At 43.7% G+C, this 16371-nt stretch overlaps 1 non-coding gene across 1 annotated transcript; it reads right to left on the bottom strand.

Annotated features, from left to right (window-relative positions):
- Window positions 1-12188: 12188 nt before the first annotated feature.
- On the bottom strand, window positions 12189-12387 carry LOC144504182 (U2 spliceosomal RNA). The gene has a single exon (XR_013499597.1). It is a non-coding gene; the product is annotated as a U2 spliceosomal RNA (small nuclear RNA).
- Between the last annotated feature and the right edge of the window lie 3984 nt (window positions 12388-16371).

The raw sequence follows: 16371 nt of genomic DNA, 5'->3' as shown, positions 1-16371 counted from the left end.
ACACCTCCCTAGCCGGGCAGCGTTGTCGGGGGTGCTTCCCTAGGCCGCAAAAAAACACTTCGGACCTGCAACAGCTGCAGCAGCCGAGTCGTTGGTGAGGCGCGGTGTGGCGTAAGTCTGCGGTCCTCCTGGATACTGGGGTGGCAGCGGCTGTGGTGCCCACGATGCAACCGCGTGGTCGGGTGCGTAAGCCTCGAGGTTACGGGAGGCCAACTCCAAGTGTTCTGCGAGTGCCACTGTTTTTGGTAGGTCCAGCCCACCCTGCTCCAGCAGTCGCTGCCGAATGTAGTTGGACGCGATGCCTGTAACATAGGCATCGCGGATTAAGTCCTCCGTGTACTGCGCAGCGGATACAGCCTTGCAATTACAGGCCCTGCCAAGTACCCGTAGTTCGCGGAGAAACTGTGCGCTCGATTCTCCCGGCTGTTGTCTTCGAGTAGCCAGAAGGTGTCTGGCGTAGACTTCGTTGTCTGTTTGCTATACTGGCTCTTTAGGAGCTCTAGCGCGTCCCTGTACGTCTCAGCGTCACGGATGGTGGAATAAACCACATCGCTTACCCGGGCGTGGAGCACGTGCAGCTTGTCCGATTCAGACTGGACGACAGCAGAGGCTTCGAGGAAGGCTTCAAAGCACTTCAGCCAGTGATCGAAGCTGTTGGAAGCTCCCACAGCTTGAGGATCCAGGTCTAACTTGTCGGGCTTCAAAATTTGTTCCATCCTATGATTTTTGTTTTTCTTCGCTATTAAAATTGATGCACCATCAATTTACGAGGACTCCAGCGAGTGAGTGAAATACAACAGGCTTTTAATCGCAAAGAACTGGAACACACCCTTGTAGTCAGCCTGGCCCAGACTGAGGCAGAGGGGAGGAACCGTTACCTTTATACCTCGATTAGGTGGAAAGGGCGGAGTCTCGGGTCAGGCGCAGCAGGGGCGTGTCCAGGCAGTCAACATGTAGTTACAGTGGGTCACCACAATTTTAAATTGGTGAAAGGTGAAAGGTTATATAGATCCTCTCTGCTCACCTCCAAGGACAGTTCCATGTTCAGTCAGAACTTTACTCAGAGTGAAACAAGATTTAAAGAAGAAAATTCCTCCTGTCACAATTGCTGTTTATATTTTTGTATTCATCTGACTGTGAGACTCCGTTTCTAAAAAATCTGAAGATGTACAAGAGTCTTTTCTTTATCAACCAAAAACAAAAGGCTGCTTAACAACAGAAACACCACAGCAAGTTAACATCAGACTAAAAAGAAGAATTGGATTCTGACATTGGGATCTATTGAATGCAAATCAAGCTTCTCCCCAAATCAAACTTTGGTAACAGGGATATCCTCAAGGCTTTATACTTCCTCCCCCTGAGGATGTAACCTGATCTCCTTTTCATTTCAAGTTGAGGTGGGGAGCTGTTCGACATTACATAGGATTCTTCTGCTCCCTCAACTGCTACCAAAAGAAGGCCCAGTCTCTGAGCTGCTTGATCTGCGCCTCAGGCAATAATTGAGCTCAGTGAAAGCACCAGAGCCTGATGGGTTCCTTTCTGAATTCCATAATGTCCTACTCTCCCCAGTCTAGGGCCCCAATTCCAGGATGAATAATCACACAAGAAAGAAAGAAACTTTGTTTACAAAGCACTTTGCACATCCTTAGGACAACATCAAATATTTGTTAACTAATAAATTATTCCTGACGTGCACTGATTGCTGTTCTGTAGGCAAATGCAGAAGATAATTTTCACACATGAAGGTACCACAAACAGTAAATTCTATGTTGTTTTTAGTTTATTTTATTTATTAGTTTATTTATTAGTGTCACAAGTAGGCATACATTAACACTGCAATAACGTTACTATGAAAATCACCTAGTTGCCACATTCTGGCACCTGTTCAGGTACATTGAGGGAGAATTTAGCATGGCTAATGCACTTAACAAGCACATCTTTTGGACTGTGGGAGGAAAACAGAACACCCGGACGAAACCCACACAGACACGGGGAGAACGTGCAGACTCTGAACAGACAGTGATCCACACCGGGAATCGAACCTACGTCCCTGGCGCTGTGAGGCAGCAGTACTAACATCTGTGCCACCGTGCAGCCCTGTGCTGGTTGAACGATGGCATGCTGGCATTGCTTATAAAGGGTGGAATTCTCCCATCTGGGGTAAGTCTGGTGAAAAGGGCCAGGGGGTATGGGGACTGGCAGGAAACCACACCATATATTCTGACCCTGACCTAATCAATTATGCAACTGGGTGCTCAACGCCAAATTCTGTGGTGGGCAGGCATGATGGCGCATTGTCTACTGTTGTATCAGGGTGCCATAATGAAAAGGTTCCCAACATCACTGATCCACTATTGAAGTAAGAAAGGTGGGCATACGGAAGATGAGGACGGACCTTTGGAAACACTCCGAGTTCGGAGGATGGACCTCCTGAAAAAGTAGATGGACCTCCAGGAACATTCTGAAGCTGGGGGATTAACCTCCTCGATGGCACTGAATCAGGAAGATCCACCTGTGGATGCTCTCCCCATTCACCTCTTGGATTTTGCAGGTTTCCATTCCAAACTCCAGGGGCAGCCCCAGGTATTGTTCAGGTGAGTCGAAACATCTGCACACCATTTTGCCCTAGACGTGTTTTACACCAGTGTGTTTTCCCACTGGCACCACGGAGAATTGGGCATGGGTGGAAGATTCTGGTCAGGCTTTCCCATCCCGTTGTGGGATAGAAACCAGTTTCACACTGGCCCCCAATGGATTTCCTGTTGTGCCATGGCGGGCACAAGCAGAAGATGCCACAGGAAATTCTTGCCAATGTAAAATTAATCTTGGCGCTCCTCCAAATTCTCCCCTTGCCCACCATTGAACCCGCTGGTGGGGCCATGGGATAATTCTACCCATAGTTCTGAACAGGAAAGTGAGAGGATAATTTCATTTCTGACCTAAAATAATTTAGGGCTTTCTTCCTCCTCTCCCAACAACCCCTCCACCCTCCAACAACTATTGCGAAATCCTTTTTCCAAAACAGCATGTGATTCAGGTACCAGTTGACCACTTGGGGCACTCTAATGTACTTACCCCATCTGAAATGTCAAATGACCTGGGCATCAAATTACCCTCTCAATGGGACAAGCAATGGGCACAATTTTTAAAATTGATTCATGGGATGTGAACATTTCTGGCTGGGCCAACATTTATTGCCATCCCTAATAACCCTTAGGCCATTTCAGAGGTCATTTCAGAGTCAACTTTGTTGTAGCTCTGGAGTCACATGTAGGCCAGATCAGGTAAGGACAGCAGATTTACTATGGACATTAATGAACCAGATGGATTTTTACAATAATTGACAATGATTAGGATAAGGGTTAGGATCCCTCTATCTAGGGCTCTTGCCACCCTCTCCTCACCCCACGACTCCACAATCAGCAGGCCATGCCAGGGGACCCTGGATCAATACGCTCTGTCATCAATCAATCCCCTTCCTGATGTGCAGACCTACCTTGTCCTGCATCCTCTTCCAGACTGCTTTCTATCCCACTGGACTCTAAGCTTGTCATCTAGGCTGGCTTTTAAGCAGTGTTGGTAATGTGGAGTCTCCCTAGCTTGTGGGGGAATCCCAACCTCTGAATTTTCCATGCTCTATCAACCCTGTCCCTCGTCAATAGTCCCAGCTGATCTGTGAAGTTCAAATCTAGCTGTAAAATGTAATACCTGAGATGAGACATTTGTTTGAGACTAGAGGAATTGCTGATATGGAAGATAAACACCACCACTTTGTGCTAAACGGCTCATTTCCGCCTTTTATTTTCTACGTAACTTTATGATTAAATGCAATAAGCGGAAGAATTCGGCATTTTCACAAGGTTGCTGTGGATCAGCTAAATATCTTTGTAGGAGTTAAGTAGGTTTGAAATGGGCTTCGAAAGGTAACTTCAGGCAAGTTATCAGGTAGCAGGCCGATGTTACCCCACGAGAAGTGCCCAGTGAATGAACAAACTTGTTTGATTTTCCCTTCAGCACATGACATGGAATTACAAAGGCAAGCAAGAATCAAAATGTAGCAAAAATGCTGAAAGATGAAGACTTTAAAGTCAGCCAGAACTTGAGTACAATGAATAAATGTATTCATTATTTATACGATCCCATCTATTCCTTAGTGCTGTGGTGCAACTCACAAACACTCCCCAGCTCCTCAAACAATGTTCACCTTTTTTTCTCACAGAATTTTCCCCCATCTTTGTAGACTACTGCAGTGTGGGGGGGCTCTAACGTGATCAAAAATCACTTGCTATTGTTACTTTAAATTTTCATGTGGCATCATTTGTTGGAGGAATCTGATGCTCTTTGAGAGTATTGTCTTGAGAGCCTTTTATGTTGTCTTGACAGACATCATCCAAAGAGCTCTTTGTGACTCATAAGTGGCAGAGTATTCCCCATCTCATGTAAATCTTTAATAGACTGGTTGATTCAGAATTCCATCCTTCCTCACGTCCCACTCCCACCAACTAAGGTAATTAAAAATGAACAGAAAGTATTGCTAACTGTTTTGAACTTTTCGCTGCATCTGCAGATTGCTAAGCAACAGAAGACACATTTGCTTTGTAGTGGATCAAACACAACATAAGCCTCAACTACGTGCGATGCACATCTTCCATCAGCAAATGTCAGTGTTTCTTGTTCGGGAGCTACCCCACAATTAATAAGGCCAAAGCAATCCGGTGAAAATGCAGAAAAAATTCTTATGCGATATTCTTGTTCAAGTATCATTGAATTTTCAACACGTTCCAGTCCTCTACTGATTTGTCCCTTTGTCCCTTATCATTGATAAAAAAATCATTCATGTTTTTAACACTTCAAGTTCAGTTATCTGTGCTCCTGTGTACAGTCACTGCTGATATTTTTGATTCATGGCGAGCAGTAAGCTAGGCTTCCGGTATATCACCACAAGGGTCCCTGATTTATAAAACAATTAAGGGGCTTTTATAACAAAAAAAAACAGAAAATGCTGGAAAACCTCAGCTGGTCTGACAGCATCTGTGGAGAGAGAATAGAGCCAACGTTTTGAGACAGGATGACCCTTCGTCAGAACTGAAGGGGCTTTTAACACTGATTATACGTCAAACTCGACTGGACAGTGCTTTGGGATGTCCTGAGGTCGTGAACGGTTATATATAAATGCAAGCCTTTCTTTTCTTTTGCAAGTCCAATGTTCCGTATACAGGAGCAAACATTCTGGAAGGATCTACCGAAGCCTGCGATAAGTGTTCTTTTGCCTTTGTGAAGCTCACAATAAAAGTGCACAAGAGCACTGACCAGGTTGGGGTTGTAAGATGGATTTTTGGCCCCTAACCAGGACCAGGATGGGAGGCAGATTGAGGGAGAAAGGGGTTGGAATTAGCCCTGTTGGTTGACATGCCAGTTTCCCAGTTCAACCCAGTCTGAGGGCCATTTTTGTGGACGTGGGATAGGAGGCTGGTTGGACCAATCAAACTCATTAAGACCCTAATTGAAGCCTAGGATAATAATTTTGCAGTCAGGCTTCAGGCTGCTGGACCCGTTAGATGCCTGGAGACGTCTATCTGATGGCCGGCTGAGAACCCAGTGCTCCAGCCGGGCGTAGAGCCTCTCCTGTCTGCCTGGGTGCAGGAAGAACCACAGGCTGTCCTGTGTTAAGGACACAATGTGCTGATTCTGACATATCCTAGATCCAAGCACAATTGATTCCTTAGGCAAGAAAATTGTGGGAAGACATTTACAATTAGTACAAAGCCATAAAACTATCAATTCTTGCATATATTCATGTCAATTTACTCCTGACAAGTTAACATTTCTAGTTGAAAAATGTATGGAATCTTGTAAATGAATCAACATAACAGCCAATTAAGGGTACACTGATCCAAGAAACAAGAGGGGCTAATTTGTAAACCGGTGATGAGCAAGATAATTCACTCCAAATTCAAACTTACTGAAAAGCTATGTTTCAGGGTGAAGAAACTCTGTCCTGATCAAACAGTTTCTAATAGACACTTGAGTTTGTTTTCATTCTTTCATGGGATGTGAGTGTCACTGGCAAAGCAAGCATTTGTTGTCCATCCCTAATTGAACCTAGTGTCTTGCTAGGCCATTTCAGAGGGCGGTTAACTGTATACCTTATTATTGTGGTTCAGAGGTTGCATGTAGGCCAACCCGGGTAACAATGGAAGATTCCCTTCAAAGGACATTAGAGAACAAGATGTAATTTTACAATAATTGACGATAGTTTCAAGATCACGATCACTGAGGCTAATTTTCAATTCCAGTTTTGATTAATTGAATTTAAATTCCACCAGCTGCCATGGGGGGTGGTGGGGTGGGGTGGGGGGTGGGGGGGGGGGGGGGGGGTGGGGTGGCGGTGGCATTCAACCACTGTTGCCAGCACAATAGCCTGGGCCACCAGATTACTAGTCCAATGACTGTAGTCCGGTTAACCATGCTATCATCTCTGCCTTTAAATCTCCTCAGCAATGTACCGACATCCATTGAATGTTAGAATTCTTAGGCTTGTGAGTGCTCACGAAATAAACAAGGATATATAAAATTTTGTTAAACGTTTAAAAATGGACTAGAATGAAGGCCTGGGTTCTCCTCTCTGCATCAGAAGAGGACTGGGGTGGGATTTCAATAAAGCACCCTGCCCTGCCTATTAAATATCCACCTATCAACGTATGGTGCCTAAATAACAATGAAGTAGGCTGAGTAACTTGAACACTGGGAGCTCTTTATTGTAGACGTGCACTGTTCCACAGTCAGATCTAAGACTGCTTAACTGGATCCCACACTGGGAGGAGCTAAACCCCCAGAGGTCACCTGACCTGCACTCTAAAAGGGGCAATACGTACCCCAAACCCCAACATACATGATATACATGATATACATTTATCACACTGCCACGACCCTAACCCATTTGCTAGGGCCAGGAATGATTATTGATGCAGCACAAGTTGTTATCAGAATCCTTGCCTTCAAGAGAGACCAGAGTGCTGCTGAGAATGAAGACACAGGGCATTATGCAAATCCACTGCAGCACCATATTAGATGCATGCCAAAATTAAATATGCAGCGGCATCTGAAGAGTAACAATTCTGCAATGACAGCTGAAGATTGGATGGAAGATTTCCAGTAGGGTGAAATTTTGGGATCATTGTAAGGGGAAGGCCGGATCCTCAAAGTCCCTCTGCTTGGTGATAACAATATTGAAAGCTTTACACTGTAGGCCAGGAACTACTTGCACCCTATTCCTGGTGGTCCCTGTTACTGACAGTATCAGAGATAACAAGAAGAAAAATTATGTAGCTGGTTTTGCCCCCAGCTCTCTGCGGCCATTTTCAGAGAGCAGGCGAGGAGGAAGTCAGGGTGAGCTTTTCCAACTAGTGCAATGGAAGACAGATGGACATTGACCCTCGCCTCCTGAATCTCATTCGTTTCCTGGATAATTTGAAAAAGACAGGCCAAAAGGTAAAGGCGGCGTGTTGCCCTCTAAAGAACGAGCTGACAAATGTAAAAAATACATTTGCCCTGAATGAAAAGTTCTGAAAGAGGATCTGCTCAAATTCTAATAGGCTGCTTCAACAACATCAGATTTCCTTAGTATACAATGTATAAAACTATTTGTATAGAATGCGCCTGTGATTTTACAATGCTCAGTGTAGAGGCAAAAGCCATTTTATGAAAATATTAAATTTCAGAGCTAAACCATCCTCTGAGCAAGAAGCAGAACTCACAGAGGACACTGGTTAAGGGTTTTCCATCATTTAAATTAATGAATAGAAAATCAAGGCTCCCAGTTCCAAACGAGCAATTCCACCAACTGCTAACTCTTGCTCACAACACCAAGCCCACATTAGGCAAGATAGTCAATATAATCTAAAAGTTTGTAATCACTCCCCTACCCATTAAACAACCACACTTGAAACTCCTCCTGCAAGTTTACTGCATTCAGCCAGGCGGAGGGAATGATTTAGCTGTTGGATCTTTTGGTACGAATGTGACTTTCCGTCACCATAACTAGATATACTTCTTTTGAATGTGCTGGGTCTTCTCGATAATTTACATCCCTCCATTTAGCTGAGGAAAGACTCAGTGAAATTCAGTCACAGACAGAGATCTGGCCTTGGCTGCAGCAGCTATCAGTTTGATTTAATAGATTGTAAAACATGTTTTGGAGACATTATCCATGCCTGAGAAGGACTGTAAAACTTGTATGTTTTTTCAAACTTGCTCACTCATGAGATGAGCTGCAGATTTCATTACATTCTGATTTATTCAGTTCTGCATGAGCTCAGTTGTAATTAACAAAAGAAATTCAAAAGTCAGACTTTGAAGCAGCCATTTAAAAAATCAGCCGCATTTATTATTTTGTAATTTTGAAAGCAATTTTTTGAACTCCCTGAAGCTTAAATGTTTTTGTTCTCAGTGAAAGGTATTTTTGTGAATGGCTAGGGCTAAAATGTGTGGCCTCAGGATAAAGAATCAGCCGGAATAACTAGAATTAGAAGGACTGCATGAACTAACTAACTAACTAACTAGCTAGCTAACTAACTAAAACTCAAAGAGAACAAGAACTCAGAGAGAACAATGACTCTCACCAACTTTTACAGATGCACCATAGAAAGCATCGTTTCTGGATGTCTCACAGCTTGGTAAGGCTCCTGCTCTGACCAAGACCACAAGAAACTACAAAGGGTCATGAACGAAGCCCAGTACATCACGCAAACCAGCCTCCTAGCCATTGACTCTGTCTACATTTCCCGCTGCCTCGGAAAAGCAACCAGCATAATTAAGGACCCCACCCACCCTGGACATAGTCTATCTTCCACCTTCTTCCTCAGGAAAAAGATACAAAAATTTGAGATCACAAACTAACCGACTCATGAACAGCTTCTTCCCTGCTATACTTTTGAATGGACCTACCTTATATTAAGTTGATCTTTCTCTACACCCTAGCTATGACTGTAACACTATACTCTACACACTCTCATTTCCTTCTCTATGAATGGCATTCTTGTCGGTACAGTGTGCAAGAAACAATACTTTTCACTGTATAAATATAATGTATCGGGATAAAATAATCCTAAACTTTGCCACATTTCAAAATCACATGGGAGATGGAAAATACTTTAAAGACCTTTAAAGAGCATAATATTTTAAGGGTGTTTATAATTAAGGACTATGAAGAATGAGCTGGAGTGGAAATGTGACACTGGGAGAAACTGCTGCCGTCAGGAAAATGCTCTTGCTTTTCGACCTTGTGAGTGAGTACAGATGATCTACCATGTCCCACGACACTGACATAATAAATTATACCACGTCGTTCACTATATAAAATATAAACCAAGTGCAATGAAGGACAAATGGATGTCAGCTTCATATTTTATAAGAAACAAGAATAAACAGGGGATTCGATGATCGCTATTCGCTTGCTTAATGCATTCCAGAAAAGTGTTCAGTGTAAATGCAATAAAAAAGGCCTTCAACCAAAGTGCTGACATCCAATGTATTACTAGTTATTGTTGCTACCTTAGCAGATGTGGTAACAAATGTGCACACACTGAGATTCCTAATAACAGCAGATAACATGCACCATAAATGAATCGGCACAATCACCATTATTTCTATAAGAGAAGAAGTAGAATCAGGAGTAGGTCATGCAGCTCACGCCAACTTGCCCTGCAATTCAATAAGATCATGGCTGAACTTTGACCTGAACACCCATATCTTCATATCCCTTGATTCCCTTAGCACACAGAAACATTCTCTCAATCTCAGCCTTGTGTAAAGTCATTAACTGAGCATCGAGAGCCAGGAGAGAATTTCAAATACTCACAACCTCCAGAGTGAAAATAGATCTTCTAATCTTAGTCTGGCTGATTCTTTATCCTGAGGCTATACACTTTAGTTCGAGACTCTCCAGCCCAGTGAAATCGTCTCTCAGCATTTACTCAGTCAAGCCCTCCAGGAACCTTTTTCAAATTTTGATAAGATCACCTCTCATTTTTCTAAACTCAAGGGAATATGGAGCCATTCTACTTAATCTCCTGAAGGATAGCCCCCTCATTTCCAGGAATCAACACAAGTGAACCTCATCTCAGGATATTCTTCCTTAGGTAAGGAAGCCAAACCTGTGCACAGTACTCTAGTTAAAGTCCAACAGGTTTATTTGGTAGCAAAAGCCACTAGCTTTCGGAACAGGCTGTCCCTTCGTCAGGTGGGTGGGAGTTCTGATCACAAACAGGGCACGAAGACACAAACTCAATTTACATGAATAATGATTGGAATGTGAGTCTTTACAGCTAATCAAGTCTTAAAGGTACAGACAATGTGAGTGGAGGGAGCATTGAGCACAGGTTAAAGAGATGTGTATTGTCTCCAGACAGGACAGCTAGTGAGATTTTGCACATCCAGGCAGGTTGTGGGGGTTACAGATAGTGTGACATGAACCCAATATCCCGGTTGAGGCCATCCTCATGTGTGCGGAATCTGGCTATCAGTCTCTGCTCAGTGACTCTGGGCTGTCGTGTGTCGTGAAGGCCGCCTTGGAGAGCGCTTGCCCGGAGATCAGAGACTGAATGCCCATGACCGCTGAAGTGCTCCCAAAGCTAGTGGCTTTTGCTACCAAATAAACCTGTTGGACTTTAACTTGGTGTTGTTAGACTTCTTACTGTGTTTACCCCAGTCCAACGCCGGCATCTCCACATCACAGTACTCTAGGCCAGTGGTTCCCAACCTTTCACAGCATGTCTCTATACTATAATAACATTTTGAGGCACACATCCTATTTTCTCGAAAATGTCCTCGAGCTAAATACTTTGTGGGGCGATTTTCAGCCCGCATTCGCCATCAGGGAGAATGGCGATGTGGGCAGAGAATTGGGAAATGCAAGTTACCATGTTTTACTGTGCATGTGTGGATGCCAAAAATCTGACTTCCGCCATAATAATGCTGAACACTGATAGCTTCAGTTCCAGCGATCAAATTTGACTTTGGAAAAATATGAACAATACAATATAAATGTAAACTGTATAAAGGGACCCTTGAATTCCTTAAAAACACAGGTCACAAATAATTTATCCAGGATTTATACAGAAGTGAATATTTTGAAATGGTCATAAACATGGATGTTGACTGATTCTCTGCACACATGCTGCCTGGTTATCTGACTTTTTCCAGCATTCTTCTTCTTTAGTCAGTTTTCCAGCATCTGCAGTATTTGGCGTTTGTATTAATATTTTGAGTAGCATTACCTCAGGGAGAAAAACGAAGTGTGAGTCAAAAGCGGTAACAGAATTAAAAGAAGAAAAAAGAGGAGAAAGCTGAAGTGTAGGACGTAAGTCTCAGCATCATGCCTTTTTTTATTCATTCCAGGGACATGGGCGTCGCTAGCTGACCAGCATTTATTGCCCATCCCTAGTTGCCTTTGAGAAGGTGGTGGTGAGCTGCCTTCTTGAATCGCTATGGTCCATGTTCTGTGGGTTAACCCACAATACTGTTAGGGAGGGAATTCCAGGACTTTGACCCAGCAACTGCAAAGGAATGACGATATATTTCCAGGTCAGGACGGTGAGTGGCTTGGAGAGGAACTTGCAGGTGGTGGTGTTCCCATGTATCTGCTGCCCTTGTCCTTCTAGATGGAAATGGTTGTCGGTTTGGAAGATGCTGCCTAAGGATCTTTGATGAATTTTTTTTTTGTTTATACATCCAATTCAATCAAATCAAGTCCAATTCAGAGTCTCATCATAGAAATCATAGAAATCATAGAAACCCTACAGTGCAGAAGGAGGCCATTCGGCCCATCGAGTCTGCACCGACCACAATCCCACCCAGGCCCTACCCCCACATATTTACCCGCTAATCCCTCTAACCTACACATCCCAGGACTCTAAGGGGCAATTTTTAACCTGGCCAATCAACCTAACCCACACATCTTTGGACTGTGGGAGGAAACCGAAGCACCCGGAGGAAACCCATGCAGACACAAGGAGAATGTGCAAACACCACACAGACAGTGACCCGAGCCGGGAATCGAACCCGGGACCCTGGAGCTGTGAAACAGCAGTGCTAACCACTGTGCTACCGTACCGTTCTATGATTCTTCATCAAGTGAGACATTCCCGATCCAAGCTGACAAGACAGGGCTCTCACCTCCTGTCTTGGGCTTGATCTACATGATCCAAGCTGATTGGAGTGGGCATTGCACCTCTTCCAAGGCTTGATCTCATTTGCATCTTAGCCAAAAGGCTGAGATGCTGCTTTAAAAAATTGCTTCAAATGAAGCTACAATGTAACCTTCTGACTTTAACCAAGTGCAGCATGTTGATACTACACTTGATCTTAGCCAAAAGGCCGAGAAGCGATGCTGCAGTGTATCTTGTAGATAGTACACACTGCTGCTACTGAGCGTCGGTGGTGGAGAGAGATCTAGATAACTAGAGATACAAGTTATTGGCATGGTTCAGTATTGCGATTTTTGGAACAGCATATGTTATTTGTTTTACCTCTCTCCATCTCTTGCACTTCTCCCAGGGTTTTTGTGCCCTTTTTGAGTTTTTGCTTATTGTGCAGGAGAATGGGCCCTTTGTCACCAGCTCCAAGTCCCAATGGTCATGCACAAGGACCTGACCAATGTAAAAAACCTAAACTGCACACGTGTGGCTCTTTCCCAACCCGTGCATGCGCAGGAGAATTGAGGCTCATTGGGTCTTGGAGATGCTAACCACAGAGCTGACGATGAAGGTTAGGGTCTTAGTTTAATTACATAAATATTTAATCATTTTGAATCTTTTCTTGTGGGGGGAGGGGGGTTTTCGTTGTACACCGGTATGCCATGGCACTTTTGGTGGGAACCACTGCTCTAGGGCCTGGATTTTCCTGGAAATCAGCAAAGACTAATGTCAGGCAGGAAAAGCGGCACTGAAGCTGCTGACAGCAATGGTGGCTTTCTCCATCGTATAGTGAGCACTTAGAAACAAAAACTTGAAATCAAGTGTTCCACTGGTGGGCCGGCCTCTGATTCACCCGTACCGCCAGCATCTTAGACAGCCGAGGATCGGCGCATCATTTTAAATATCGCGCCAGCACAGAACAAGAAAACCACTTCACCCTGGCACTCCTGGCGCCCCTCTGTCCCCGACACTCCCTGGGCAATGCCCTCAGCACTGCCTCCGGGACTTCCCAGACACTAGCCAGGCAGTGCCAGGGTGAGGCTCGGGTAGCGTCCAGGCATGACCCTCTCCCCCGAGCTCTGCACTCACCAGAGGTCTGCTGGGAGGTTTGCTCACCAGGCACATGGCTTTAGAGACCAGCCATGCTTCACACTGTTCTGCAGTCTGCGGCCGTGGATGGATTTTGAAGTGGGGGGTGGGAGGTGGGTGGTGGGGGGGTGGTTGGTGGAGCTGATTTTAGCATAGGGGCCTGATAATGATATAGTAATTTATTATAATGATGCCCCCAACAATAAACATTAGGAAACCTGCCCCGTTACCGATAGGAGGAGAGGACAATCACATCACGCATTTACATTGACTTTGCAGTTCTCGTGATGCTATCCAATCCCATTGCTGAATCTGCCCGACACAAACAGGAAAGGAAAATCCCAGCCCAGGGGTGGTCTCAACAAAGCCCAATTTAATTAGCCGCAAGATTGTTTACTCTTACAGCCCAACCACCTTGCAATAAAGGCTAACACAACATTTAGCTAACTAATTGCTCACTGTGCCTGCATTTAACTGTTATCCATGTTCAAGAACACCCAAAAAATATCAACATTTACAAGGCTCTCACTTTTTAAGAAATGAATTTTTATTTTTCTGAACAAAATTAATAATGTTACATTTCTCCACATTATACTCCATCTCCCATTCGTTTAGGAACACAGACACAGAGGAAATACGAGTAGGAGTAAGTAATTTAGCCCCTCAAGCCCGCTCCTCCATTCAACTACATCGTGGTTAATCTTCTACCTCAGCCTCATTTTCCCACACTATCCTCATTTCCCTTGATACCTTCAATATCTAGAAGCCTATCAATCTATTTCTTGAATATACTCAATGACTGAGCTTCCATAGCCCTCTGCGGTGGTGAATTCCAAAGATTCACAAGCCTCTGAATGAAGAAATCCTTTTCATCTCAGGCCCAAATGGCCGGGCTCTTATTCTGAGATTGTGTCCCCTAGTCCTAGAACCATCCCCCCACCCCTAAAAACAGGGAAACATCCTTCCTCCACCTTCCCCATCAAGCCTTGCAAGAATGCTGGGCAAGATTCTCTGGCCTCCCCTCAGTGCTTTTCTCGGCAGCGTCCATACCCCTTTACAGCCTTCTCATATTCTCCTCACAGCTTACTTTCCCACCAAACTTTGTATCATCAGCAAACTTAAATATATTTCACTTGGCTCCCTCATTTAAGTAATTGATACAGGTTATAAATAGCTGTGGACCAAGCATTGATCATTATGGCACTAAACCAATTGCACCTTGCTGCCTTGAAAATGACCTTTTCATTCCTGAATTCTGTTTTCTGTTTGTTAACCAATCCTTAATCCATGCTAATATAATACCCCAATCCCATGAGCCCTACTATTGTGGAACAGCCTGTTGTGTGGCACCTTGTCGAAGGCCTTCTGAAAATACACAAATGCCTCATTTGTTGGCTCATCTCTAACCTGCTAACTCCTCCCACAAAAATCTCAAATTGTTTTGTCAAACATGATTTTCTTTTCATAAACAATGTTGATTCTACCTCATCACATTGTGATTTTCCAAGCAACTAAATCCATTCTATCCTTTTCCCTCTGCTGATGTCAGGCTAACTGGCCTATCAATTCCTTGTTTTCTCCCTCCCTCCATTCAAGAATGGAGGGGTTAGGTTTCCTATCTGCATCCATTATCTCCACACCAATCTCTTTTAGGACCTGGGATGTAAACCATCAGGTCTGGGGAATTTATAATCTTTTAGACCCATTACTTTCTCCAGGACTTTTTAAATTTTAATTACCTTAATTCATTGTTTGTCATTCTAATTGTACCCTTGGTTCCCCACAATTTCCTGTAATATTCATTCAACCTTCAATTGACTGGATGAGGTGATGGCTGAGTGGTATTACCGCTAGACTAATAATCCAGAAACTGATTAGAACTGATTAGAACTGATTAGAATTAGAGATTTGCATTCTAATCAGTATTCTGTAACTTGATTTTGTGTCTCTGTGCCCTGGTTGAGAGCAGATTTCCACTCCATCTGACGAAGGAGCAGCGCTCCGAAAGCTAATGGCATTTGCTACCAAATAAACCTGTTGGACTTTAACCTGGTGTTGTTAAAACGCTTACAATAAATGCTGGCCAGCCAATGACATCCATGTGCCATGATTGAATTTTTAAAAAATTGTGAAGACAGTGACAAAATCATTGTTTAGCATCTTTGCCATTTCCTATTCCACACTATAGTTTCTTGTGTCTCTGCCGCTAAAAGAACCAAGTGCAATTTCACTCATCTTTGCTTTTTCACTTATTTGTAAAAGTTCTTGCAATCTGTTATTTTCTATTTCTCGCTACTTCACTTACATATTCTATTTTATCCCTCTTTATCAATTTCTTGCTTTTTTTTGCTAATTTTTAAATGTCTCCCAAGCCTTAGGCTGACATTGTTTTGTTGCATCTCCACATCATTGTTTTGTTGCTCATTGTAAGCCTCTCCTTTTATTCTAATACAATTTACAACATGTTCAGTGGGATTTTATTCCTCAATTGATGAATCATTTATGGAGAATTATTTCTTTGAATGTTATACCTTAATCATCATAATTGTTTAATCGACTTTCCAAATCTGCTTTTGTCATGGCTTGTATCTCTGTAATTGGCTTTGTAATCTGGGTGCAGAGTGGTGTTTGGGTGCATGAGTGGCCATACTCATTTCTTTTGGAGGAAATGCGATTTTCCTCCGCATCCCTGACCCAGCGTCATTTCCCTCTGACCCATTTGCGAAATGCTTCCTCGTCTCCACTGAGGTCAATTTCCCCATTTTAAATGGGTCGGGGGGAGGAAAATCAGATTTCCTCCCGCACACATTTTTGTTTAATGGCGCGGGGCTTTCGAACCATTTAAAGCACAGAACCAGGTTTGAGTGTTTGTGAAGAAAATGGAAAGCTTGCAGAGGAGTTGGGAAAATGCTGAAAGGTAAGTGCAAAATATATTGACACCTTCACCTGCCATTAATAGTCGCTGTATTGTAATGTCGCCAGCAGTTGCCCCTCAATTCAAGTATGACATCTTTTTAGGATCCCAAGTTTCTGCCATGGGGTTGAAGAGGCTGATTTCTGACCCACGCTGCTTTGGCCACATGGGGCA

The sequence above is a fragment of the Mustelus asterias genome, chromosome 14 (assembly GCF_964213995.1).
Source record: "Mustelus asterias chromosome 14, sMusAst1.hap1.1, whole genome shotgun sequence".
NCBI classification, from domain to species: Eukaryota; Metazoa; Chordata; class Chondrichthyes; order Carcharhiniformes; family Triakidae; genus Mustelus; species Mustelus asterias.
The sequence above is the reverse complement of the archived record's forward strand: the minus strand, read 5'-3'. Positions and strand labels throughout refer to the sequence as shown.